Source organism: Sciurus vulgaris (genome assembly GCF_902686455.1).
Source record: "Sciurus vulgaris genome assembly, chromosome: 4".
Taxonomy (NCBI): Eukaryota; Metazoa; Chordata; class Mammalia; order Rodentia; family Sciuridae; genus Sciurus; species Sciurus vulgaris.
The window spans coordinates 112,568,733-112,595,026 of record NC_136464.1 but is presented as its reverse complement, the minus strand read 5'-3'; the positions used below and the strand labels follow the sequence as shown (position 1 = coordinate 112,595,026).

At 37.0% G+C, this 26,294-nt stretch overlaps 1 long non-coding RNA gene across 1 annotated transcript; it reads right to left on the bottom strand.

Moving 5' to 3' along the window:
- Positions 1-5,003: 5,003 nt before the first annotated feature.
- Positions 5,004-24,364, bottom strand: LOC306660093. The gene is made up of 3 exons (XR_013763538.1): positions 24,238-24,364; positions 23,507-23,571; positions 5,004-6,116 (listed from the first exon to the last, which is right to left on the bottom strand). It is a non-coding gene; the product is annotated as an uncharacterized lncRNA (long non-coding RNA).
- Between the last annotated feature and the right edge of the window lie 1,930 nt (positions 24,365-26,294).

The window sequence follows — 26,294 nt, the reverse complement described above, 5'->3', positions numbered from 1 at the left end:
AGCATTTCTGCTGGGGTGTGACGACCTCTTTATAGTTCAGATAGCTTTGCTGTGTTCCGTGGCCAAAGGACACATCCTACACTAGCCAGCTGCCTTGTGAACACCTGCCTTTGTTTATGAGAGAGTCAAGCGGGAAGCCTGCTAAAGGGGCCGTCATCTGTCCTCAGGACTCAAAAATGGCAGCAAGAATGTGCTTTGCAGATAACCAGTCAATACTTTCTTCCTTATTTCTGAAGTTATTGGTGGAAAAGAAAATTCCTTCAGTGTGGCTAGTCCTAACATTTCTGTTTGCTTTATGCGTTTAAAAGCACACACACAAAAAAAGAAATGAAATAATGAGGACTTGGAAACTGTCAATGCACTCCTAGGAGACTGCCTAGATCCGGTAAAATGTTTCCTTACTTGATCATTGTTAAATGTAAGCCATGTGATAAAGAACAACCCTAGCATACCAGAGATCTGAAGAGTTGGTTTCCAGTCCTGTTTTCTAGACCACATTATTTGATATTAAGCTACCAAATGGACAGCTTTGCTTGAATTCAACAGGGCTGCAAGCCAGACATATCAAGAAACCAAGTACATCCCTCTCCAAAAAACTCTTTCTATAGTTCTACCTCATAAATGGTAATCCCAGGAGTGGATTCAGGTTTTGTGGGGTCTGGAGCATGTAAAATATAAAACTCTTTAAGAGAGTTTTTGTCCCTAATTGTTGTCTACTGTAGCATGGTAATTGCAGAGTAACTATGAACATTCGATTCCTTCCACTGTGCTTGAGAACTGTGCTTTGCTAATATTTTCTCTGACCTGGTGAGCTAATGTCCCTCAGAAGATGGACCTTGTGAAAGTGACAGAAATAGCTGCAGATAGTGACAATGGGCTTACTATCACTGACCTGCTTTCCAATGAAGGGTATTTATCATGGAAGCTTCTCCATCCTGCATTAGGCTTGTGCCTTAGATTCAGAGGTTTGGCCAGTTATTTCTATTTCAAACACGTTTTCCATCTAATAGTAACAGCTGGAAAGAAGCCAGGAGGCCTAGATATCCTGAAAGGCACAGGAGAGACTTCTCTGCCACTCACCTCCTTCTCTACTACCTTTGGAGTCCAGCCCCAGAATCAAGTCTGTGGGCTCTGTTGTAACCTCTGTATCCCATCCTCATTTTCTCACATCCCACTGCAAATGTGTTCAGGTACAAAAGCCATCTGCTGTGAACACTGTCCTGTCACTGTATTTTTTTTTTTTCTGAAAAGAATTATCCCCAATTTGATGATACAACATGTAGTCATTGAAGCATTATCAAAATAACTTTTGCCTTCAGATTCTTCCACCAACATTTTCCACTGTCATTTTTTTAACTCAAGAGAGAAAAGGAGATGGAAAAAAAACATCATCCACTTTATTGGAAAGGAAGCAGCAAATGTCCACAACCGGATATTAGTTTCTGATGGGTCTGTGTCCTTCTTTCCATGAATAACAGTTTTATGTTTTTGCTCAGCATAAGGTAGAAATTTCTCTGTATTCATTTTTTCTCCAACTCTTATATCATGTCATTTTTCAAATTTGCTTTATGAATTGGTTATTTATTCTTGGGGTTTCTTTCCAAGACTCAGAGCACAGCATAATGAAATTTTGGAGGGAAGAAGATTGGGAGGAAGAGGTAAGATATTTAAATTACAATTAGTTTTGAAATAGAATTAAAAAGTGGAAAACAAGATGACATGTATGTATGAATTGGTATCATTCCTTGAACCAACTTACAATAATCATAACGATTAAAATCACCAATCTCTTAAAGATATTCCCCATGGAGACTTTCTACCCTGATTTCTTGGGATGACCTCCCTCCTTGACTCTGGAGCTATAATATAGCCACCGATAAACTGAGAAGTTCTTAATACTCGAAGCATGAGCATCCTCATGACTGAAGACAACCACTGTCTCCAGCTTTGCCTGTGGGATATTCTGGTAAAGGTCAAGTCCATAAAATGGAAACATGACTGGTATGAAAATAAGCTTCTGAAAATAATTTCTGTCATACTAAAAAATAAACCATTAATTCCAAGCTTTAGAACCTTCTAATTTTGTTGGCAACTGAAACTTTAACTCTCTTTCTTTATGTGACACTTTCTGCCCTTAACATTTTATTGGTTTTGTGCCCTCAAAAAAACACAATTTATCCAGTTTGTCCTATGATTACCTAATATTAAATAATTGGGCTTACACAGATGTTGAGATTTTATGGTTTCTCTAACACAGCTAGAACCCAAAATGGACAGTTCTATTATTGCTATCTGTTTTTTTTTTTGTTTTTTTTTTTTTTTGTTATCTAATCACTTTGATAATTTTCTAATTTTCTCAAAAAGCCATGTTTATCATCTTCCCCTATAGTATGAAGACACTTAAAACTAAGGAAGAATATACTGAACTCCATTTTTTTTTAAATCAGGCACTGCGGGCTTCTGTTGAATTTTCTTAAGTTACTCTTTGATTTGTGAGCAAAGGTTTAAAAGGCTAAAAAGGGGGAAATTGGTTCAATATTTCAAGCACAATGAAACATTTCTTTTGTCACTTTATTTCCCTGCTGTATTAATTTGTGGTTACTCACCTTCTCCTCAGGGATCCCCAGGGAACCCCAAATCTGACTCTCTATGATCTGACACATGAACCCAAACATTTCTTCCAATAAATTACATCTCATGTGTAATAAAACAAAATTGGCTTCCTTAGGGTGGAGAAAAATGTTTCAGGCATTCACTGGCCACATATTGGTTTGTTGCTCACATACGTCCTGAGGATGAGGATCTCTGCAGCCAGTGTTGGTCTGGGAGGGGGAACTTTGGGTTCGCTCACTGGACCAAACAATGCTGGAATGTTTTTTCCCTGTCCATTCACTTAAACAATGTGCCATTCTGTACCTCATAAGCACTTAATTTATTCCAACTCTTTGGCCTGACCTGTAATCCCCCTCTCCTTACCCAGCTGACCCATCTGTGTTTCATTTCCCACTCATCAGCATCCAAAGAGCTAGGCCCAGGCCCTATTTGGAACCATTAGACAGAGATTGGCACTCTTCCCTCTTCCTGCACCACATCCTCTGCTGGAAAAAAAATGACCATCAGATCAGAGAACAGAGCCTGCTTTGTCCCCTGTAACGGGGATCTGGAAGCATTTTCAATCATTTGCACTCTATACCCACTCAAACGCATTAATGTGATCAACATTGGGCCTGTTGTGGGCATTTTTTCCAGCAAATAGCTTGCTAACATTCCAGGCATGTACTTCCCTGAAAACAAGACTGAGACAGGGCCCTGAATATTCAATTGGAAAATCACCAAGAGCAAAAGCTTAGCTTGGCACGGCTGGTGTTGATTCTTAATAAGTGACTTCCTAAAGCTGAGGCATGGGGCTTACAGCGTCAATGACTTGTTTGAAAAATATTTTGTAGGTGCCTCATACCACTCTATTTCCTGTGGTATGCGTCATATTGTGAGCTATTCCAAGCCAGCCTGGTTAAGCACGCTAACTTTTCCCCCCCTAAGATTGTGGTGTTTAACTAAAAATGTCTTTATACAAGATGAGCTCATAGCTATTAGTGCTGATGTAGTTTTAACTGCTTGGATACCAACTGCAGTTGCTTGAAAATGTGCTGAAAAAGTGTAAACCTGAGCAAAAACATATCTCACCCTGTCTAAAATGGCGGGATGCAGTCCCAGTGGCAGTGTTTCTTCAGGGGGAAAATGTTCCAGATTGAAGTACAATGCATACCTTTCACTTTCATTAAAAAGACTCACTGTTCTTAGTATATTACCAAAGTCAAGGTGCTGAAGACATCTGGAACACTGGAATAAAATTAACCCTTTTTATAGCTTCAGGTATTTTGTAAGATTTGCCGAGGGGCAGAGCTAAGGTAATTGGAGAAAACAAGTGTATCTTTTCAATCACATTTCCAAAAAGGAAACAGAAAGAAATGCAAAGGCCTAAAATTCTGCCTGTGAAATGAAAACACATGAGTAGGATTTGTGTAAGGATCAAATAAGATATGGTATATAAGATATCCTGACAAGCATTTAGAATCCTAGAGACTGGGAAGGAAGCTAATATTATTGAGTGCCTACTACGTGCTGCACACAGCTTTGGGTACTTCTAAAGTTCCTCCCACCCTTATGAAATAGTTGTTGTTATTTTCCTTGTGCAAACAAGGGAGGAGAATCCCAGAAAGATTCAGTTAGGTCCCTAAGGCCACACAGCTGATTAATTCTAGAAACAGAATTTCCAAGTAGGTCACTGCAAACACCAAGCTTATGTTCTATCCCTTATCTTGCTACTCAGAGATAAAAATATCTCGTCTCTATTATGGCTGTAATTGTCTGCTCATTCAAAAGATGTGTGTTTGCCCTGGTGTCATGGACTAGAACCGGAGATGAATATAAATCTGTGTCATATTCTGTCCTGCCTTTTTCCAGTGAATAGGTGACAGACAGCATCTAGTTTGAGGCCCAAACCCAGTGGGTGCTCAGTGGCTATTAAGTGATTAGACATTGTACATGCCATCTCCGAATGATTTGTGTTCCTACAATAGGGCCTTTTATAACAGAGAAGAGAGGGATTGATACCCTGGACACTGCCTGGGCTGTGTTTGCCTCTCGGGGCAAATAATTTTCCTTGGTGCCAGGAGCAGCTCCGACGTGGCTGCTCTGCCCTTATGTGGCCTGGAGTTTTGAGCTCCAAAGCAAGGGCCTAGACTGGTCTGGGAAGAGGCAGGCATGCAGCAAGGTGGAGCCATATCATTTGTCAGAACAGAGACCACGTCTGGGTCACTGATGAGGCAAGAGAATGTCCACAGGAAATGACCTAGAGAATCTCTGTGGCAGTGAACTACTGGACAATACACTATACAGAATGATAAAGGGGAAGAGGAATCTCTAACCCCTCTACCTTTGGGAAAGCACATAATGAGGCTCTACCCATGAAATGAAAAAGGAGACTTTTGTGTTGGGTGTTATCTTTGAGTAAGTAAGTGTTTGGGGTCTGTGGAGCTTACAGGCTACAGAACTATGCACTGGGACTATAAATTGTGAGTTGATCCTTTATGACCTAATATGTAGTGCATTATCTAAAGGAAATATCTTATTTCTTGGTTAAGATTTGTAAACTGGACAAGTTTTTTTTTTTTTTTTTTTTAAATACACACATATACATACTTTTAAAAAAATCTATGCCCTTTTTTAACCCCTTACAATTCACTAAATTTAGCAAAGATGTCAGTTCAAAACATCTAGTTGAATGAGATTGGTTTCTGTTTTCAAGTTATAAGTCATTCATATTTTTTACCTGAGGCATTAGAAGAAAGTTTCCTTCAAGTGAATCCTGAAAAACATTGATTATTTTGAAGCAGTTGACTTCAGAAGCTTGTTATTACTGAATTGTGACATTTGGGGATAGGTCAAATAAATATGTTGCTAAACTAAGAAAGCATTAACAGTTTGTAGAAATATATAGATTCCTTTAACTCATGATTTAAAGTCTATATAGGAGCTACTTAATGAGAAGACAATATCAGGAAAAGAAGATAGATTTTTCTGGGGAAAGTCAATAAAGAAGACACTATTCAGGAATCAGTTCAGTTCAGGCCTTTTGCAATCTCATCAAAAGTTCATTTTTTTTATACTGAACATTTTTGTATTATATATCTTATAAGCTGATTTGCACTCTCTTGTAAGAAAGAGAGACTTTCATCCTTAGCAAAGTAGTGGAAAGGGAACATGTAAGAAAATGTCAAAAGACTAAAATTGCATGATCCATTACGCCGTTTCAGCATAAATTTGGAAATATTGGCCAGGAGCAGCTGAAGTCTGAAGTCAATGACGTTCGCGCTGATTTGAGTTTTCCCTAAGCCAGCTCCACAGCGGGCTTTCATGTTTACCATGGACATAAATTCACTGTGGTTCTTAAGTAAGGACTGTGTTTGAAAGAAGTGACTAGAATGCCGGGATTTTCTCTTAAGATTACACGTACCCCTTCTGTAAACCTCAGTGCAACTTTCCTTCCCAGGGCTGTGCACATGAAATTTCAGGAAACAGCAGGTCTTAATTAGGCTTCCAGTTTATAGTTTCACCTGAAAAAATACATTTAAAAAAATCATATATATTTGGCTGTCGAGATTTTTCAAGTCAATAAATTCTTGCTAATTAATCACATTAACGGTACTCCTTAAAAGTTGAAACAGAATCAGAAAACAAACCAAATTCCCCATAAATATCCAACATAAAGGCCTATTCACTGATGCATTTTCAGTTTCTAAGAATTTTACAAGTGTTTTTCTCTCTCTGACAGGACACACACGCACACTATGTCACTATCTGTAGCTGTCATCATCTGCAGAGAAAAACAATTCTGGTGACAAATTTTAATACTTCAGAATGATGTCATTGTGTGTGAGTGCTCTGCTGCTCACTGCTCATGCTTGCATCTGTTTCAAGAGATCAGAGCCCAGAAACCCTCAGCAGCAACTTGTCAGTTCATCTCAGAGCACCCCCAAAAATTAGCAATGTGGGAGCAAAGAGAAAAAGGTCAACCGGGAAAGCAGAAACTGGGAGGACGAATGGACTTGCTCCTGTTTGCTCACTACGGCATTCTTCAAAAGAACCCCGGTTCTTAATATAGACTTACCCCACATATATTCTATGTGATGCTTTGGTCTGCTGTGGCACATGTTGTCCCAAAGCAGGATTGCCTAAATCCGCTTTAGGAACATAAACAAATAGATCTAAAATCCTACCTCCCTCTGTGGTATTTTTCCCGAGAATAGTGCTACTGCTAATCATTAAGAAAATAATCTTTCAAACTTGTAAACCTTAGCTCCCTGATTTCTTTGGAATGCAGATACTGTATTTGAGCCTGCTTGCCATAATTTAAAATCTTATTTGTGACTATTTGTGTAGCAGTTAGCCATTTCTCCCATAGGATTTCTGAATGCAGTCCATCTTTTAGATAGAATAAAAAAGATCGATTAACATCAGTTACTATTTTTGATAAGCAGCTAATTTTAAATCCATGAAATGGAAGAATTTTGCTTTCAGGTACATAGATTTTAATTCTGCTAAAACTTTCACAGATTTTTAGTGGGATGACATAGCATTAATTTTGTAGTTTTCTGCAGGGAAAAATGTCTTCAGGAATTTTTGCTATAATCCTTTCCCCCAACTACAAATAGTTAGTCAACTACAAATAGTTAGGAACATGGCATTTTTAAAGATCTCTATGTGGAGATTTTAGGATTATAGAATTAAGTTGATTGTATTTTGTGGAGAAAGAGAAAAATAACAATACTTAATTATAAATACTTGCCTTCATATTTCTTTTGTGAAGCTTTATTCTTCTTTGATGGAAGTTTTTTTTTTTTTTTTTCCTTTTTTTTGGGGGGGGGTAGGGTTACTGGGCTTGAACCCAGGGGCACTTTACCACTGAGCTATATCTCCAATCCTTTTTATTTTTTATTTTGAGATAGGGTCTTGCTATTTTTGCTGAGGCTGGACTCGAACTTGCAATTCTCACACCTCAGCTCCTCAGAGTCACTGAAGTTATAGGCATGTGTCACCTCCTTTAATGGAGTTTTTGATTAATTTTTCCTTCCTACCTTCCTTCTTAGTATTTTGATCTTACCTTCTAGGGTCTATATTTCCAGGCACTTAAGGAAGACTAGGAAAAATGAAGTATGTTATATGGAAAGGATGTTTGACCTGGTCCCATTTAAGCTTCTGACTGTTTAAATTGGGTAAAACATTGTATTCAAGTTTCTTCACTTAGAAATCAAAAATATTCAGTCATTATTCACATATTTCCAGTGAGTGTCAATTATAGGCAAAGCATGGGGCTGAATGCTGTTGATGCAAAGATGAAGTGCAGAGTCACTGGCTCTGGAGAGTCTACAGCATGGTCAGCAGACATGTGCGCAAGACTAGAATGGAGATGATACTGAAAGGCAGCTTACCCTTTATTGGTCAGCATCTTTACTACTCTATCATTTATTACCCAGAAAGCAGCAAGAAATAAGGAAAATGCCACGAAAAATGCTCATAGCTGCTCCAAGAAGGAGATCAGGAGTTGAGAGAGGGAGAAAGAGAAATGTCAAGCATCCTCCATTCATCTCCCATCTTCTTGTGGCTCAAGTCAGGAACAGAGGTGAAATAAAAAGAAAAGGCTAGTTGTAAAGCCAAAAGCGGATGCAAAGTGGGCTTGTGTCCACTTCCAGTTTGGGAGTCTGGAGGGAGAGAGCCCAGCAATGATCTCTTTGCTGACAAGGACCCACCATGTTAAGTGCTGCAGTGGGGAATGGCATAGAGAGAGGGAAGAGAGGAACTTCTTTTTCTTTCTTTCCCCACATCTGTGATAGCACTGCTGAGAGCCCAAACTTTCTTCCTATCCCCTGTGCAGCTGAAGATTGAACTGCAGCAGGTCTAAAAAGAGACTCGGGTCATAATGGAGGAAGGGACCCCCTGACAGAGGCTGCGGAGAGGACAGCCTCACCGACATCCTGGTGGAGTCCGTGGCTGAGACTTGGATGACTTGAAGGAAGAGAGAAATGAGCTGGGACTGGGGCGCACATTGTGAAATGCTAAACCACTGTGGCACTGCAATAAGAAACTAGTGTGACATCCACTGGCGCCATTCACAGGCAGATGCAGAGAGGCTGGAGACCAACGTGGAGTTATGTAAAACAAGTCCTTCAGTGGAGGGCCAGTGGGAGCCATAAGAGAAGCAGGGGCTGGTGTCACCCAGCAGACTCTGTCATAGTGCCATAGGATGCACAAACTTTCCCTTGGCTTCACATGTTGTTGAGGGGAGCCGGGACTCAGGGGAGGCAGCCTGATGGGGCATTTCAGCTTTACTCCAAGTGACTTTGCCAAGAACAGGAAGGATTAACTTAAAAGGGGAATGTTTTACCCAGAAGAAATTGAGTCACTCTGAATGAGCAGGTTTAAGTCTTTTCCTGCCCCAAAGTTCATGATCGTGGGGGTACAGATGAGATGAAGACTGATATGGATTTTAAGTACATTTTTTACAAGTATGTGTTACAATGATACATATGTGCCGTCTTACGATAATGTAACAATAGCTTATCTTTTAGAATTCTTTCTAGTTTTTCAGGCACTCTCCCACCAATTATTTTATTATTTTATTTGAGTAGGTATGAGAGGTTGGCAAGGTAAGCATTATGGCTTCCATTTTATAGGTGAGAAATCTAACGCTCAGTGAGGTTGGCAAGCACCTCCTTAAAAATGGAGATGATAATGCTGGGCCAAAATCTGTCTCTCTCTCTCTCTCTCTCTCTCTCTCTCTCTCTCTCTCTCTCTCTCTCTGATAAGGATCAAACAGTAATGAAAAACTTAGGGAAATGTGATTTAGTGTGATTCTAAGATCATCTAAAAGCAGATGAAGCAAGACAATACTTTACTCAAAATGACTACAAGGCAAGCAGGCTTTTGTGTTGCAGATAGAAGTTTGACAGAGAGAGTATTCCTACAAACATTTTAGTAAATTCAATTTATACATGAAATGCACTGGAAAATAACACATTAAATTAAATGCCAGAGTACTGTAACTGAGATCAGGGAATAAGTATGTGTGAGTGTGTGTGTGTGTGTGTGTGTGTGTGTGTATGTGTAATCATAAAAAGGGTACTGACTTTTAATATCCTATTAGAGTTTTCTCCTCTGCACTTAAAGGAACATATGTTTGAAAGGAGATATTAAATATGTTTTTTCCTGGAAGTTCAAATTTATTATATTTTTCAGTTTTCTTAAATTTGTAAAACATATAATAGTCATACATATTCAAAGAACACTTCAAATAGAAGGAAGGCAAAAAGAGTGGAGGAAGGGGATCAGGAGGAGAAGAAGGGGGAAGTGGGTAGTACTGGGATTGAAATGGATGAAATTGTCATATGCATTTATGAATATGTAAAAATAAACACTACTATTATGTAAAACTACAATGTACAAAAATAAAAATAAAAAAACACAATTCAGAGGTTTTTTTCCATAGGGCGATCCAAGATGGCGGACTAGAGGGTGACTGCATCTCCAGTTGCCCCAGACCCAGGATTCAAGAAGGGGAGGCATTGAGAGACTAGGACTAAAATAGAGCCACAGAGAGGGTCTCCCCAACCCGGTGAAGTGCTGCAAGGGTGGCAGGCCCGGATTCGGGTGGCATATTAGAGTAGGGTAGGGGAGCTAGAGTCTTCCACAGGCAGCCCTGCACTCAGGCAGTGGGCTCCTCCCACAGGGCCAGATTCTCCAGCATCTCGGAGCAGGCCCTCCAGTGAGAGCCTTTCTGCACAGAACCAAGCTTCAAGTCCCTGAACCAGGGCGGTGAGTTCCTGCCTGGAGTTTGCTTCAGGGACCAGAACAAAGCAGCCAGGGACTTCCCCAAGCAGCACACAGCCCAGCCCCCTCTGGCAGGAAGCGCCTTTCCAGGCTAGTTTCTCAGAGCAGGCCCCCCCAGTGAGAGCCTTTCCACACAGAGCCAGCTCCAAGTCCGGGAACCAGTAGCGGGCTAGGGACAGCTTTCCTTGGAAGCACTGCATTATCAAGTTACTCCAAGACTTCAGGCTACTGAAGGCAGGAAGGTGATACACTGGAAATATACAGGGACACTATAAGACAATAGAAGAATACTGCAATATCACAAAGTCCCACTGACATCTGACCAATATGAGAAAACAAGGGAAGAAAATGTCCCAAACAAACCTAGATACTATATCAATAAAACCCAATGACAGCACAGCAGAAGAAATGTCAGAAAGGGAGTTCAGAATGTACATAATTAAAACAATCAGGGAAGCAAACGAGGAGATGAAAGAGCAAATGCAGGCATTGGAAGAGGAGATGAAAGAGCAAATGCAGGCATTAAATGATTGCACCAATCAACAGTTAAAAGAGCAAATACAGGAAGCAAGAGATCATTTCAATAAAGAGTTAGAGATACTGAAAAAAAACCAAACAAACAGAAATCCTTGAAATGAAGGAAAAAATAAACCAAGTTAAAAACTCCATAGAAAGCATAACCAATAGGATAGAATACCTGCAAGACAGAACTTCAGACATTGAAGACAAAATATTTAATCTTGAAAACAAAGTTGACCAAACAGAAAAGATGGTAAGAAACCATGAACAGAATCTGCAAGAATTGCAGGATATCATGAAAAGGACAAATTTAAGAATTATTGGGATTGAGGAAGGCTTAGAGAAACAAACCAAAGGAATGAACAATCTATTCAACGAAATAATATCAGAAAATTTCCCAAATCTGAAGAATGAAAGGGAAAACCAAGTACAAGAGGCTTATAGGACTCCAAATATACAAAATTACAACAGACCCACACCATGGCACATTATAATGAAAATACCTAACATACAAAATAAAGACAGAATTTTAAAGGCCGCGAGAGAAAAGAATGAGGTTACATTCAGGGGGAAACCAATAAGAATATCAGCAGATTTTTCAATCCAGACCCTAAAAGCTAGAAGGGCCTGGAACAACATTTTCTTTCAAGCCCTGAAAGAAAACGGAAGCCAACCAAGAATCTTATACCCAGCAAAACTTACTTTCAGATTTGACGATGAAATAAGATCCTTCCATGATAAACAAAAGCTAAAGGAATTTACAAAAAGAAAGCCAGCATTACAGAACATTCTCAGCAAAACATTCCATGAGGAAGAGATGAAAAACAACTATGCAAATCAGCAACGGGAGGAACTAGCCTAAAGGAATAGCCAAACAAAGGAGAAACCAAATCATGTCAAAAAACAAAAATTAGTCAAATGAATAGGAATACAAATCATATCACAATGATAACCCTGAATTAATGGCCTGAACTCATCAATCAAAAGACATAGACTGGCAGATTGGATTAAAAAGAAAAATCCAACAATATGCTGCCTGCAAGAGACTCATCTCATAGAAAGAGATACCCATAGACTAAAGGTGAAAGGATGGGAAAAAACATACCATGCACATGGACACAGCAAAAAAGCTGGAGTATCCATCCTCATTTCAGATAATGTGGACTTCAAGCCAAAACTAGTCAGAAGGGATAAAGAAGGACGTTATCTACTGCTTAAGGGAAGCATAAATCAGCAAGACATAACAATCATAAATATCTATGCCCCGAACATGGGCTCATCCATGTACGTCAAACAAATCCTTCTCAATTACAGAAATCAAATAGACCACAACACAATAATACTAGGTGATTTTAACACACCTCTCTCACCACTGGATAGATCGTCCAAACAAAAATTGAATAAAGAAACCATAGATCTCAATAACACAATCAACAATTTAGACTTAACCGACTTATATAGAATATACCATCCAACAAAGAACGAATATACTTTCTTCTCAGCAGTACATGGATCCTTCTCTAAAATAGACCATATATTATGCCACAAAGCTACTGTTAGCAAATACAAGAACATAGAGATACTACCTTGTCCTCTATCAGATCATAATGGATTGAAATTAGAAATAAATGACAGAATAAAAAACAAAAACTTTTCCAATACCTGGAGATTAAATAATACACTATTATATGATGAATGGATAACAGAAGACATCAGGAGGGAAATATAAAAAATTTTAGAAGCAAACGAGAACGAAGACACATCATATCAAAATCTCTGGGACACTATGGAAGCAGTAGTTAGAGGAAGATTTATTTCATGGGGCGCATTCAACAAAAGAAGTAGAAATCAACAAATAAACAACTTAACACTACAGCTCAAAGCCCTAGAAAAAGAAGAGGAGACCAACACCAAAGGTAGTGGAAGACAGGAAATAGTTAAAATCAGAGCCGAAATCAACAAAATTGAAACAAAAGAAACAATCGGAAAAATGAACAAAATAAAGAGTTGGTTCTTTGAAAAAATAAACAAAATTGATAAACCCTTAGCCACACTAACAAAGAGGAAGAGGGAGAAAACACAAATTACTAAAATTCGGAATGAACAAGGAAATATCACAACAGACACGAGTGAAATACAAAACATAATTAGAAGCTGTTTTGAAAATCTATACTCCAACAAAACAGAAAACCTTGAAGACATCAACAAGTTTCTAGAGACATATGAATTACCTAAACTGAACAAGGAGGACATACACAACATAAATAAATCAATTTCAAGCAATGAAATAGAAGAGGTCATCAAAAGCCTACCAACAAAGAAAAGTCCGGGACCAGATGGGTTCTCAGCCGAGTTCTACAAAACCTTTAAAGAAGAGCTCATTCCAATACTTCTCAAAGTATTCCATAAAATAGAAGAGGAGGGAACCCTCCCAAACTCATTCTATGAAGCCAATATCACCCTGATACCTAAACCAGACAGAGACACATCGAGGAAAGAAAATTTCAGACCAATATCCTTAATGAACATCGATGCAAAAATTCTCAACAAAATTTTAGCAAATCGCATACAAAAATATATTAAAAAGATAATGCACCAAGATCAAGTGGGTTTTATCCCAGGGATGCAAGGCTGGTTCAACATCTGGAAATCAATAAATGTCATTCACCATATCAACAGACTAAAAGTTAAGAATCATATGATTATTTCTATAGATGCAGAAAAAGCATTCGATAAAATATAGCATCCCTTCATGCTCAAAACACTAGAAAAAATTGGAGTAGTGGGAACATTCCTTAACATTGTAAAGGCCATTTATGCTAAGTCCATGGCCCATATCATTCTAAATAGTGAAAAACTGAAAGCATTCTCCCTAAAAACTGGAACAAGGCAGGGATGCCCTCTTTCTCCACTTCTATTCAACATTGTTCTTGAGACTCTAGCCAGAGCAATTAGACAAACCAAAGAAATTAAAGGGATACGAATTGGAAAAGAGGAACTCAAACTATCCCTGTTTGCTGATGACATGATTATATATTTAGAGGAACCTGGAAATTCCACCAGAAAACTCTTAGAACTCATAAGTGAATTCAGTAAAGTAGCAGGTTACAAGATCAATGCTCATAAATCCAATGCATTTTTATTCATAAGTGATGAATCTTCAGAAAGAGAAATTAGGAAAACTACCCTATTCACAATAGCATGGAAAAAAATAAAGTACTTGGGAATCAATCTCACAAAAGAGGTGAAAGATCTCTACAATGAGAACTACAGAACACTAAAGAAAGAAATTAAAGAAAACCTTAGAAGATGAAAAGATCTCCCATGTTCTTGGATAGGCATAATTAATATTGTCAAAATGGCCATACTACCAAAAGTGCTATACAGATTCAATGCAATCCCAATTAAAATCCCAATGCTGTACCTTACAGAAACAGAGCAAGCAATTATGAAATTCATCTGGAAGAATAAGAAACCCAGAATAGCTAAAGCAATACTCAGTAGAAAGAGCGAAGCAGGGGGTATTGCAATACCAGATCTTCAACTCTACTACAAAGCAATAGTAACCAAAACAGCATGGTATTGGTACCAAAATAGACAGGTAGATCAATGGTACAGAATAGAGGACTTGGATACAAACTCAAATAAATACAATTTTCTCATACTAGACAAAGGGGCCAAAAATATGCAATGGAGAAAAGATAGCCTCTTCACCAAATGGTGCTGGGAAAACTGGAAATCCATATGCAACAGAATGAAACTAAATCCCTATCTCTCACCCTGCACAAAACTCAACTCAAAATGGATCAAGGACCTCGGAATCAGACCAGAGACCCTGCATCTTATAGAAGAAAAAGTAGGTCCAAACCTTCAACTTGTTGGCTTAGGATCAGACTTCCTTAACAGGACTCCCATAGCATAAGAAATAAAAGCTAGAATCAACCATTGGGATAGATTCAAACTAAAAAGCTTTCTCTCAGCAAAGGAAACTATCAGTAATGTGAAAAGAGAGCCTATAGAGTGGGAGAATATCTTTTCCACTCATACTTCAGATAGAGCGCTAATTTCCAGAATCTATAAAGAACTCAAACTCTACACCAAGAATACAAATAATCCAATCAACAAATGGGCTAAGGAAATGAACAGACACTTCACAGAAGAAGATGTACAGGCAATCAACAGATATATGAAAAAATGTTCAATATCTCTAGTAATAAGAGAAATGGAAATCAAAACTACCCTAAGATTTCATTTCACCCCAATTAGAATGGTGATTATCAAGAACACAAGCAGCAATAGGTGTTGGCGAAGATGTGGGGAAAAAGGTACACTCATACATTGCTGGTGGGGTTGCAAATTAGTGCAGCCACTCTGGAAAGCAGTATGGAGATTCCTCAGAAAGCTTGGAATGGAACCACCATTTGACCCAGCTATCCCACTCCTTGGCCTATACCCAAAGGACTTAAAATCAGCATACTACAGAGATACAGCCACATCAATGTTCATAGCTGCTCAATTCACCATAGCCAGATTGTGGAACCAACCTAGATGCCCTTCAGTTGAAGAATGGATAAAGAAACTGTGGCATATATATATACAATGTAATATTACTCCGCCATGAAGAATGATAAAATTATGGCATATGCAGGCAAATGGATGAAATTGGAGGATATCATGCTAAGTGAGATAAGCCAATCTCAAAAAACTAAAGGACGAATGATCTCGCTGATAAGCCGATTAGGACATATAATGCGGGGTAGAAGGGGTTAGCATTAGGGTTAGGGGTAGGTTTAGGGTTAGGATTAAGGAGGGTGGTAAGAATGGAGGAAGGAAGGACTGTATAGAGGGAAAAGAGGGGTGGGAGGGGTGGGGGGAAGGGAAAAAATAACAGAATGAATCAAACAATATTGCCCTATGTAAATTTATGATTTTTAATTAAAATAAATAAATAAAAAAACACAATTCAATTTACTTTCACAATTTCTATGGAATGATAGAAATGCATTGTGAATTAGCTTTAAAATTTGGGTCATTGACAGAAGGTCAAGATCACCTATGCATTTCTCTTAGACTAAGCTTCTTATGGCACAGTGAACACAGTAATCTCCTCATTTTTCCAGTGTGGCTCCTCATGCTCTGGTTGATGCTGATCTCTTCCACTTGATTTTGTGCCTCTTTCCCTTTGCTTACTTCATGCTAGTCACAGCGCCCTTCTTTCAGTTTATTTTCCTAAGTGAGGTCTTTGCATATTTTCTTTCCTCTGCTAGAGTGCTCTCCCTCTCCCAAGTTTTGGCTCCTTCTCATGCATTTGGGCTCTGAATTAATGCTTTCAACTTGGGATGCTTCTTCAGTTGTTCCTCTTGAGTACATTCTAATGTCATTTCTCTTTTGAAACACCCTTCTTTTTATTTCACTTCATATTTTGTAACTACTGTTTAGTTTTTAGTGATTATCATCACCTCACCAAGCACTTTGTTTCATCACTGTTACATAACTAGTTAACTCACTGGCACATAGTTGAATGAGTACACAAGTGAATAAACCATGCATGTAAGGTCAACTATACAGCACATGACAAAAGCTTAATAAAAACTAGCTATTTTAACTGCCATCATATTGATGATCTCAAATCATTATTTCTAAATATAGATATAAATGGAAGGGCAAAATATAGGGAATGGTGAAAGGGTTTGACATTTTCTAAATGATTATCATCTTATATATATTCTTAGGCTGATTGAAGCTATCCATATTTTAAATTGCATACACCAAAACAGAAATGGAAACAAGCAGGTACAGTGCCACATGCCTGTAGTCCCAGCAGCTTGGGAGGTTGAGGCAGGAGGATCAAGAGTTCAAAGTCAGCCTCAGTAACTAAGCAAGGCCCTAAACAGCTTAGTGAGACCCTGTCTACAAATAAAAAATAAAAAAAGACTGGAGATATAACTCAGTGGTAAAGCATCCCTGGGTTTAATTTCTGCTACCAAAAAAAAAAAAAAAAAAGGAAAAAGATATGGAAATAAGCAATAAACTTGGAAAGATAATCAAACTGCATATCACTAAGTAGAGTATGGAAACAATGAGGTATCATTTTTCAACTATAAGATTAACAAAGATAGAGAACGTTAATAGTATTCTGGGTTAGTGATCATGAGGTAAAATATACCCTCATATAGATTTTTATGAAGAACTATGAAGCAATATATAACAAAGCTTAAAATGAGTTATCTGTTGCTCCATCATTTCAAACCCAGTAAATTTCATCATGAAAAAATAGACTAGATTCAAACAATGTTATATAAGAATATTTAACTCAGGATTTTTATGATATAATAAATTTGAAGCTTATTATGTTGCTAATACTTCATTATAATGCAGAAGAAAATTTAGAACTGCTGATGAGTGTGAGTTGATACAAACTTGGAAAACAATTTGGTATTATCTTTTTTAAATTAAAATATTTTTATTTTTGAAGACACATTTTGATTCATTGTACACAAATGGGGTTATCTTTAAAGTTGAACAGGAATTGTCCTATATCCTAGAAACTTCAGTTTTATTTATTTTTATATTTTTTTTAATATTTCTGGTGGTTGTTTATTTCCCAACTCCCTTATGTTCTTCTTTTTTTAAAAATTATTGCAGGGGTATGAAAAATGGTGGAATGAAACTGCAGTCTTTAGGCATTGACCTTAGAGAAACTTATACACTTGCACCTGAACCCAGAGGTACATAACCAGAGGGTTCTTAGCAATATTATTTGTGATAGTTAAACTATTTGATATGTATGACTTTCCAGCATTGTTTAAAATATTTTAAAATTTCTATTATATATTCTTCTTGGATTTATGTAGTATTATTAGAGAACACAATTTCTATTCTTAGCTGAATGTTGGCACTTGCTTTATGGTTTGGCTTATGGTCAATTTTCATAAACATTCTATGTATTCCAGATAAGAATGTTTACTTGATTTGCTGAGTACAGAGTCCTGCATGCACCTATTAGATCAAGTTTAAATTATGTTTTATTGAAACATAATTAATAATTTTTAAATTATTTAATTATGTAACACTTAGAAATTCATTTAGCTGAGTAATTTTTACCTTCTTGCTGTAAAACAAAAACAAAGAAAAAACCTTTCTCTCCCTGTAACTGATAATTTAAATATCTAATGTTCTAATGAAAGAGGTTCTAATTCAGTTTTTGATGGCTTTTGCCAACTCTCTTAAATTGGTTTGCTTGGGCCAGGCATGGTGGCACATCCCAGTGGCTCAGAAGGCTGAGGAAGGAGGATTGAGAGTTCAAAGCCAGTCTCAGCAAAAGCAAGGTGCTAAGCCAACTCAGTGAGACCCTGTCTCTAAATAAAATAAAAAGTAGGACTGGAGATGTGGCTCAGTGGTCGAGTGCCCCTGAGTTCAATTCCCAGTACCAAAAAAAAAAGAATCATTTGCTAAGTCTTGTGTTTTGTAGTTGTGTACTATAAGCTCATCTCTCTCTAGGTTTTGTACCTGCAATTACCTGAGACCTAAGTGGAGAGCATATGTCTTTCTCCAAAGCATTCTCTTTATCTCTCTCTCTCTCTCTTTTTTAAATTTTTTTCCTGCTAGGGCACTCTTAAATTTGTAACAATTTTTAGCTTATTTCTCAGCTTGGGGTTTCTTCATCTATGTAAGTTGTGTATTTTTGACTCTCATGTCTATGTGCAAGCTGACTGTGGTTACAAATTCTAAGTGGAGATTTTTTTTTTTTCTCACCCAGTTTTCAGTTGGGACCATGATGTAATCTTATAGTTCTTTTTGCTTTTTTGGTGAAGTTTTGTAATTCACCCTTTTACTGATGATAGAGCTCTCCAGATTCTGAATTTATGCAAAGGGAGTTCTTAGATTCAACGTCGGCATTTTGCAAACCCAAGGCCATGTCTCCAGCATCTTAAAACCTAAACTTTCCAAAGATCAGGAATTTTCAAAAACTATCCATTGCACCATTAGTCTCAGTTAATTTCTCTGTTTGTTATCTGCTTGCTAGCCTCAAGTCCAATGGTTATTTCATTTATTATTTTGTCAGGCTTGTTATACATTTTAAAAGGTCTGTGCTAAAACACTTGTTTCATAGTATTGGTATAAAAATAAATGAGAGAATCAGAATTCATGTACAGCATTTAACTCATTGCCCAGAATAAACTACTGGACTGAGAGGAAAAAAGCATTTGGCATTTTCTTTTAGAGACAAGAAGTCGAAGGTTTTATTTTATTTCTTCAAAAAGTCATCCTACACCGTCTTACAGATTAAGTGCACAATAAACATTCAATTTGCTTATGATTTCAAGATAATAAAAATATATTCTTAATTTTTCTGTATGTATAGACCCAAAATAATTGTACATAGAAATATCAGGTAAAGGGTTTCATTTTCTGATGTCTATGGACCAAGGGAACCTAGAGAGGGAGAGGCATTCACAGACAATAGGAGTATTTCCTTGCCCTGGCTCTTTTCAATCCAATTTTCTTCCCATTGAAAGCAGCTGTGCTTTTCTCGCCCTGACAATTCTGAAATCAGGATAACTCATTCTTCATAAATGCTTTAGAATATGCTGGCAGAAGCTGCTTCTGACTGTATGCTGCTGAATGTTCAATGGCGCTTGATTATACAGAGGGTCAGAAAGCCCGTGGTGATTATTTCCTTTTCTGTAAAACTGCCCCTTGTTTTATTACAAAACTGCTAATTCTTCCAGAAACCAGAGATTATCTAAATAAGCTACAGTCAGAAGCAGTATTATGTAACAAGGACAAGTTTTTTGTTTTTTTTTTTTTTTTCTTTTCTAGGAAGGTGGGTGACTTTTTAAAAACATAGCTTTATTAAGATATAATTCTCAGTGTGCAATAATTTTTAATATAGTCATAGATATGTGTACCACATATTGTCATAGTCAATGTTTAAAACATTTTCATCACCTCAGAAAGAAACTCTGGGCCTTTCGGTAATTACCCCTGCCATAGTGTGAATGTCCCCTCTAAAATTCAGGTATTGTCACAGTGATAGCATTGAAAGGTGCTAGGGCCACGTGGGCTTCTCCCTCATGAATGGGATTTGGTGCCCTTACAAAAGGGCTTCACAAAGGAAACTTGTCCTTTATGCTGCCCTCTGCCATGTGAGGTCACAGCATTCCTCCGCCCTGGAGGATGCAGCATTTGAAGCACTGTCTCGGAAGCAGAGACTGCCCCTCGCTAGAAAACATACTTATTGGCATCTCGATATATCTAGGTTTTCCCAGCCACCAGAGCTGGGAGAAATAAGTTTTTGTTTTTTATAAATTACCCAGTCATAAGTGTTTTGTTATAGCAGAACAGATTAGTACAACCCCCAATTTTGTGTCCCTCTTCCCCCTAGCCCTAAGCAATCAACCACTGATGTACTTTCTGTTTTCACAGATTTCCTTGTTCTGGATTTTCATTTGAATGGAATCATATAATAGGTAGTCTTTGTGATTGGCTTCTTTTGCTTGGCATAATGTTTGGCATAATACTGGGACTGTAGCATGTCCCAGTATTTTATGGCCAAAAGATTACATCATATGGATATATCATTGTATTAGTCAACTTTTCATTGCTGTAACCAAAATACCCAAAAAGAACAGTTTAGAGGAGCCAAAGTTTATTTTGCCTCACAGTTTCTGAGGTCAGCTGACTTCATTGCTCTGGGCTCAAGGTGAGGCAGAACATCATGGAGGAAAGGAGTGGGAGAGAAAAGCGGCTCCATTTATGGTGACTGGTAAACAGAGAGAGGAGAAGGGCCACAAGGAAAATGAATGCTTCCAGGGCACACTTTGAGTGACCCACTTCCTTCAGCCATATCTCACCACCTGCAGATATTACCCAGGTAGTTCATTTAAACTAGGATGGACTGATTAGTTTGCAGCTCTCATAATCTAATTATTTCATCTCTAAATATCCCTGCATTAACACGGGAGCTTTGGGGGAACACTTCACAGCTAAATCATTACAATCCTATTTTATTTATCCATTCATCAGCTGATGGACATTTGTGTTGTTCCTACCTTTTGGTAGTATGAATTGATGCTGCCATAAACATATGTGCACAGGTTTTTGTGGATACACATGTTTGCATTTCTCTTGGGCATATGCCTAGCAGTGGAACTGCTGGGTCTTACTGCAATTTCATATTTAATCATTTGAGAAACTGTACTGTTTTCCAAAGCAGCAGCACCATTTGCATTTCTACCAGCAGTATAGGAGGGTTCTAATTTCTCTATGTCCTTGTCTACACTTGATGTTATCAGACTTTCTAAGTCTAATTATCCTAAGGCTTGTGAAGTGGTATCTCATTGTGGTTTTGATTTGCAATTCCCTGCTGATTAATGATATACTAATGGATATCTTTTTGTGTGCTTATTGACCATTTGTAGATCTTAGTTGGAACATTATCTATTCACATATTTTACCCAGTTTTACTTGGGAAAGAGCAGAACTTTTTCCAATAATTTCTAAGTTATGAATTTTTATGAAACCTAACAAGTATATCTAATATCTTAAAGAAACTGATAATATCTTAAAGAAACTGATTAAAAAGCATAAAAGCCCCTCGAATTTATAGAATCCAAGTCATTACATAAATCATTCAACAAAATCTTCAAATAAAAATGATTATACATTTCTAGATGCTTTGTCCTCTGTTTTAGTATATTCTCTAAGGTCTTCTATACTGGAACTTGAATCTGAATAACAGTGAATATCATTTCCTAAAATGTTCTATTTAATTGCCAAGTTTTTCCTTGCAAGTTTTTAATTTAGTTGTGGGATATCTTCTCAGAATTTTACTTATTTACTCTCCTGTTAGTGTTTCAAGAGTAACTTAGAGTCAATGAGAAAGGTGTTTTGATTTTTTTTTTTTTCCTCAAACGGGATCTTATCCTCTGGAAGGAAATTTTCTTACATTCCTATTGACAAAAGCCTTGGTGCCTGAGCCTGTGTCTCTGTCATTTTAACCCCATCGGGGTAGAGTGAGGAGGCTCAATAAATGCTGCTGCTCTTCTCACCCATTTCTCTCCATGCCAGTGATAACCATAAACCTTGGGATTTCTGGTAGGCCTTCAATTGTAAGAAGCTGATTGCTTCTTAAAGGTACATGGGATATAATTTCCACAGGGTTCTAAAATCTTTATCTAAATTAATTCATAATTCTCTTCTTCTTTTTAAAATTCCCCCTTTTTTTATGATCTGATATCTTTGTTTGGAATATGGGAGCTATCTTAGAAAGAACACCTCAAACCCTAAGGTAAGACTGGGGCATGTGAGCACCCTCAGTAAATTAACTGCTCTGCCCCGCTTCAACTGATTTTCTATAAGAACCTGTTAATACTCACTTGAGATTCAAAGAATAACTAGTTTTCAATTAGTGAAAATTATGTACAATAGGAAATTGTTTTCATAGGCCTTCTGAATACATGCAAAATGATATTAGAGCATCAGTTATAATGTCAGCATGTATAAACAACTAGAATGTCCGCAAATGGGAACTTCATACTAATTATGGTTCAATCACATACTGTAATACCATGTGAATCACTTAATAATGTGAAATTCTGTGTTTATGATATGAAAAGGTTTCCAAGGTGTTTTAAGGAGGGGGGAGGATACAAAGAATAGCACAACATATATAACAAAATATGTGTTGTGGAAAACTATTTCTGTGGATAACTTTAGAAATGCATGGAATATCTCCCAAGGTTCATGAAAATTTGTTTTTGAGGAGTTAGAGTGGTATCTGGGGCACAAGGGAGAAAGGATGACATCTCACTTTATATCAGATTGTCTTTCTATCATGTATCATGTGCATCGATCCTACTTAATAATTCACAAATCTTATAAATAAGTAAAGCAAAATAAGAAATTTATCATATATTTTGTTACATGCTATTTACCATATTATACAATGTCTTGTGAGGCAGGCATTGTAACTCCTAAAATTTAGGTATGCTTTAATAACTGCTTAGCAAAATAAACTTGGCTTTCATCAACAGCTTTCAGAAATTCTGCAGAGGCTGCCAGCTTTATATGACTGTATGCCAGCTCACTTCAGGGAGCATGGTAGGCTTGAAAGAGAGTATATCAGGAAGGACTTTTAAAGAAAATCTTTTTCTACTCGAAGTACTTGTTATTTCTCTAGTCATTTTAGAAGTTCAATGAGGAAACCTGAATTAACTGGCACTGTATTCCTAATTTATTCCAGTAAGTTTTATTGACCTTCAGACTGGAGCTCTGGGAATCTGCCCGTCTAAGTTGCTTCTTAATACTACTGTGGTTTCACACCAATGTAATAGTTCTGCTAATGTTATATTACTTAAAACTAAGCAGAAAATAAAATAAGAGAGAGTCTAAAGCTTGTTTCAATTTCAATCCAGACAGAAGTTTGAACGTTTGGGACTCCTTAATAAAGGCACCAACTCTTTAAATCCATCCTTAAGATGTGACCATTTAAAATGTTTTCTGAAAGATGACATTTAAATTTTTTAAAGAAAGAAACTTAAGAAGTGTAAACGATGTTAAGAAATTAATGAAAGAAAAGATGTAGAGTTAGTCATACCTTTATGTTTTGATTGAGTGATGTTATGCTGTCTTTTCAGTTCAATTTCATTTTAGTTTTACGCACTGCAATGATATTACACATATATTTCTCACATATATTTCGAAATACTGGTGATTGAATTTGGGGGCACTCTACACTGATATACCTCCCCAGTCATTTTTACTTTTTATTTTGATATAGGATCTAAGTTGCCCAAGCTGGCCTTAAATTTACAATTCTCCTGTTTCAGTCTCCTGATTAACTGGGGTTACAGGCATATACTACCATGATTGAACATATATATTTCTGATTTTGAATATACCTTTAAAAATAGGAAGCAATTCATCACCATATAGATGACAATGATAATATCATCTGAAAATAAAATGCACATATAGTTCAATTACATTCTCAAATGTAAATGTATTATATCTATACGATTGCAAAATATAAAAGAATAGTTGAGGTAATATGAACTTTTAAAAAATACATCAAAGTATCATATCTATTATGTGCTTGTAGAATTTCTTTGAATAATCAGGATTATTTGTTTCTTTTCTAATTCCTTTATATATGACATCTACATGTTAATTACTAAACTCAGAAAATTTACAGATCTACATGCAACTCTGATTAAGTCTTCTTTCTGATAAAAACAGTCACAGCAAAATGATTTTAACCTCTTACATTGAATGCACAATTTTGTTTAAAAATAACTAATTCTCAGTGTAAATTCAATATATACTTACATATCTATTTTTCAAATGTATAAGCATCCTTTACTCAGTCTGGATGTCAGGACTAGGCAGAAACAGGCATGAAAGAAGCCAAAAGGATTAAAAAGGCAAAAACTGGCACACCTCTGCCCTGGGACGATCATCTTGAACAGGAGGAAGCAAACCAGAGCACCATTCTCTAGGCTCCAAGAAATCCCAGTCTTAATTTGAAAGTAAAATGCCCAAGACTACCACTAGGGAGCCATCCCTCACTGTTTAGATCATTCGATTTATAACAAATTATTATAATACCTGATTATTAAGCAGTCACCATGTGCCAGACACTGTTTTAAGTCATTTACCTATATTGCAGATGAGAAAACTGACTCAGGGAGATTAAGTGACATGCCCGGATCTACACAACTAGTAAAAGTCCGTCGAATTCTAACCTCAATTTGGATTCAGAGCTCATGTCCCTGAGCCCGGCACTGTGACCATGCAAAGCCACGAGGGAGTCAGTCATGCTGTCTCATGCCCTGTGTGACCTTGGTTTTTATCACATTCCTATTTTTTAAGAGTCAAGCCACTGACAAAATAAAAAATGCCAAGAAAATAAAAAATGCCAAGAAAATCAAATGCCAATGCTGGCATTTATTTAATGTAGTTTATTATAAATATAAAAATAATAAAAATGTTGAGGGGATATCAGATTTTCCAAAAAGAACATCAATTAGTTCTTGAGTATTCTAGTTTCTAGTTTCAATCTACCTTGAAATAATCTGACATTTTAGATCCAAGCACATCTCTCTCTCTCTCTCTCTCTCTCTTTTTTTTTTCCTACACAGGTTCTTGGTGAAATTATTAGGTACTGTTCTCTGAAAACAGTATTTCCTCCCTCCTCAACATACCCATTTTTTTTTTTTTTAAAGTAAACCATAGTTTTTATAGAAGGTTTAGAGTCACAGCTAAATTTGAACATAGCGTTCCCATAATGCTTCTGATTCCACAAATGCACAGTCTTTCCACCATGGACATCTTCCACAAAAGAGTATGTGTTGTAATTCGTGAATCTACCAGGATATTTCATTGCCACTTGAAGTCCATAGTTGACTTTAGGGTTTGCTCTTGGTGTTGTACATTCTATGGGCTTGGACCGATGTGTAATAACATGTATCCACCATTGTGATATCATATAGAAAGAATTTCACTGTTCTAAAAATAACCTGAACTTTGCCTATTTATCCCTTTCTTCCACAAACCCAAGCAACTATAGATCTTTTCACTGTCGTCATGATTTGTCTCCAGGGTGGCAAACATTTGGAATCATACAATACTTAGCCTTTTCAGTTTGGCATCTTTTTCTTAGCAGAATGCATTTATGTATGTATTTTCATGACTTGATAACTCATTTGTTTTTAGTGCTGAGTAATGTTCCATTGTCTAGATGAACCACAGTTTACCCATTTACTCCTAAAAAACATCTTGGTTGCTTCTAGGTTTTGATTATTATTAATATAGCTGCTACAAACATCTCTGTGTAGAATTTTGTATAGATGTAGTTTTCAACTCATTTGGGTAAATACAATGGAGTGTGATTTCTAGATCATATGAAAACTAGTCTTGTTTTGTAAGAAACTACCAAATTGATGGCCAAGGTGACCGTCCCATTTTATATTCCCACCAGCAATGAGTGAAAATTCCCATTCTTCCACAACCTCACCAGTACTTGGTATTGTCAGCATGTTGGATTGCTACCATTCTAGTAAGTGTGTAGTTGTTATTGTTTTAATTTGCAATTTTGTGTAGGCATGATATAGAGCATCTTTTCATATGCTTACTTGCCATCTGTATTTGAAATATCTGTTTGATGCAACATCCATTCAGGTATTTTTGCCCATTTTTAAATTGGTTTAACTATTTTCTTATTGTTGAATTTTAAGAGTTCTTTGCATATTAGAGTAACAGTCCTTTATCAGGTGTGGCCTTTGCAAATTGTTTTTCCAAGTCTATGGATTGTTCTTCATTCCTTTGACATTGTCTTTTGCAGAACAGAAGTATATAATTTCAGTGAAGTCCAGCTTACCAATTAT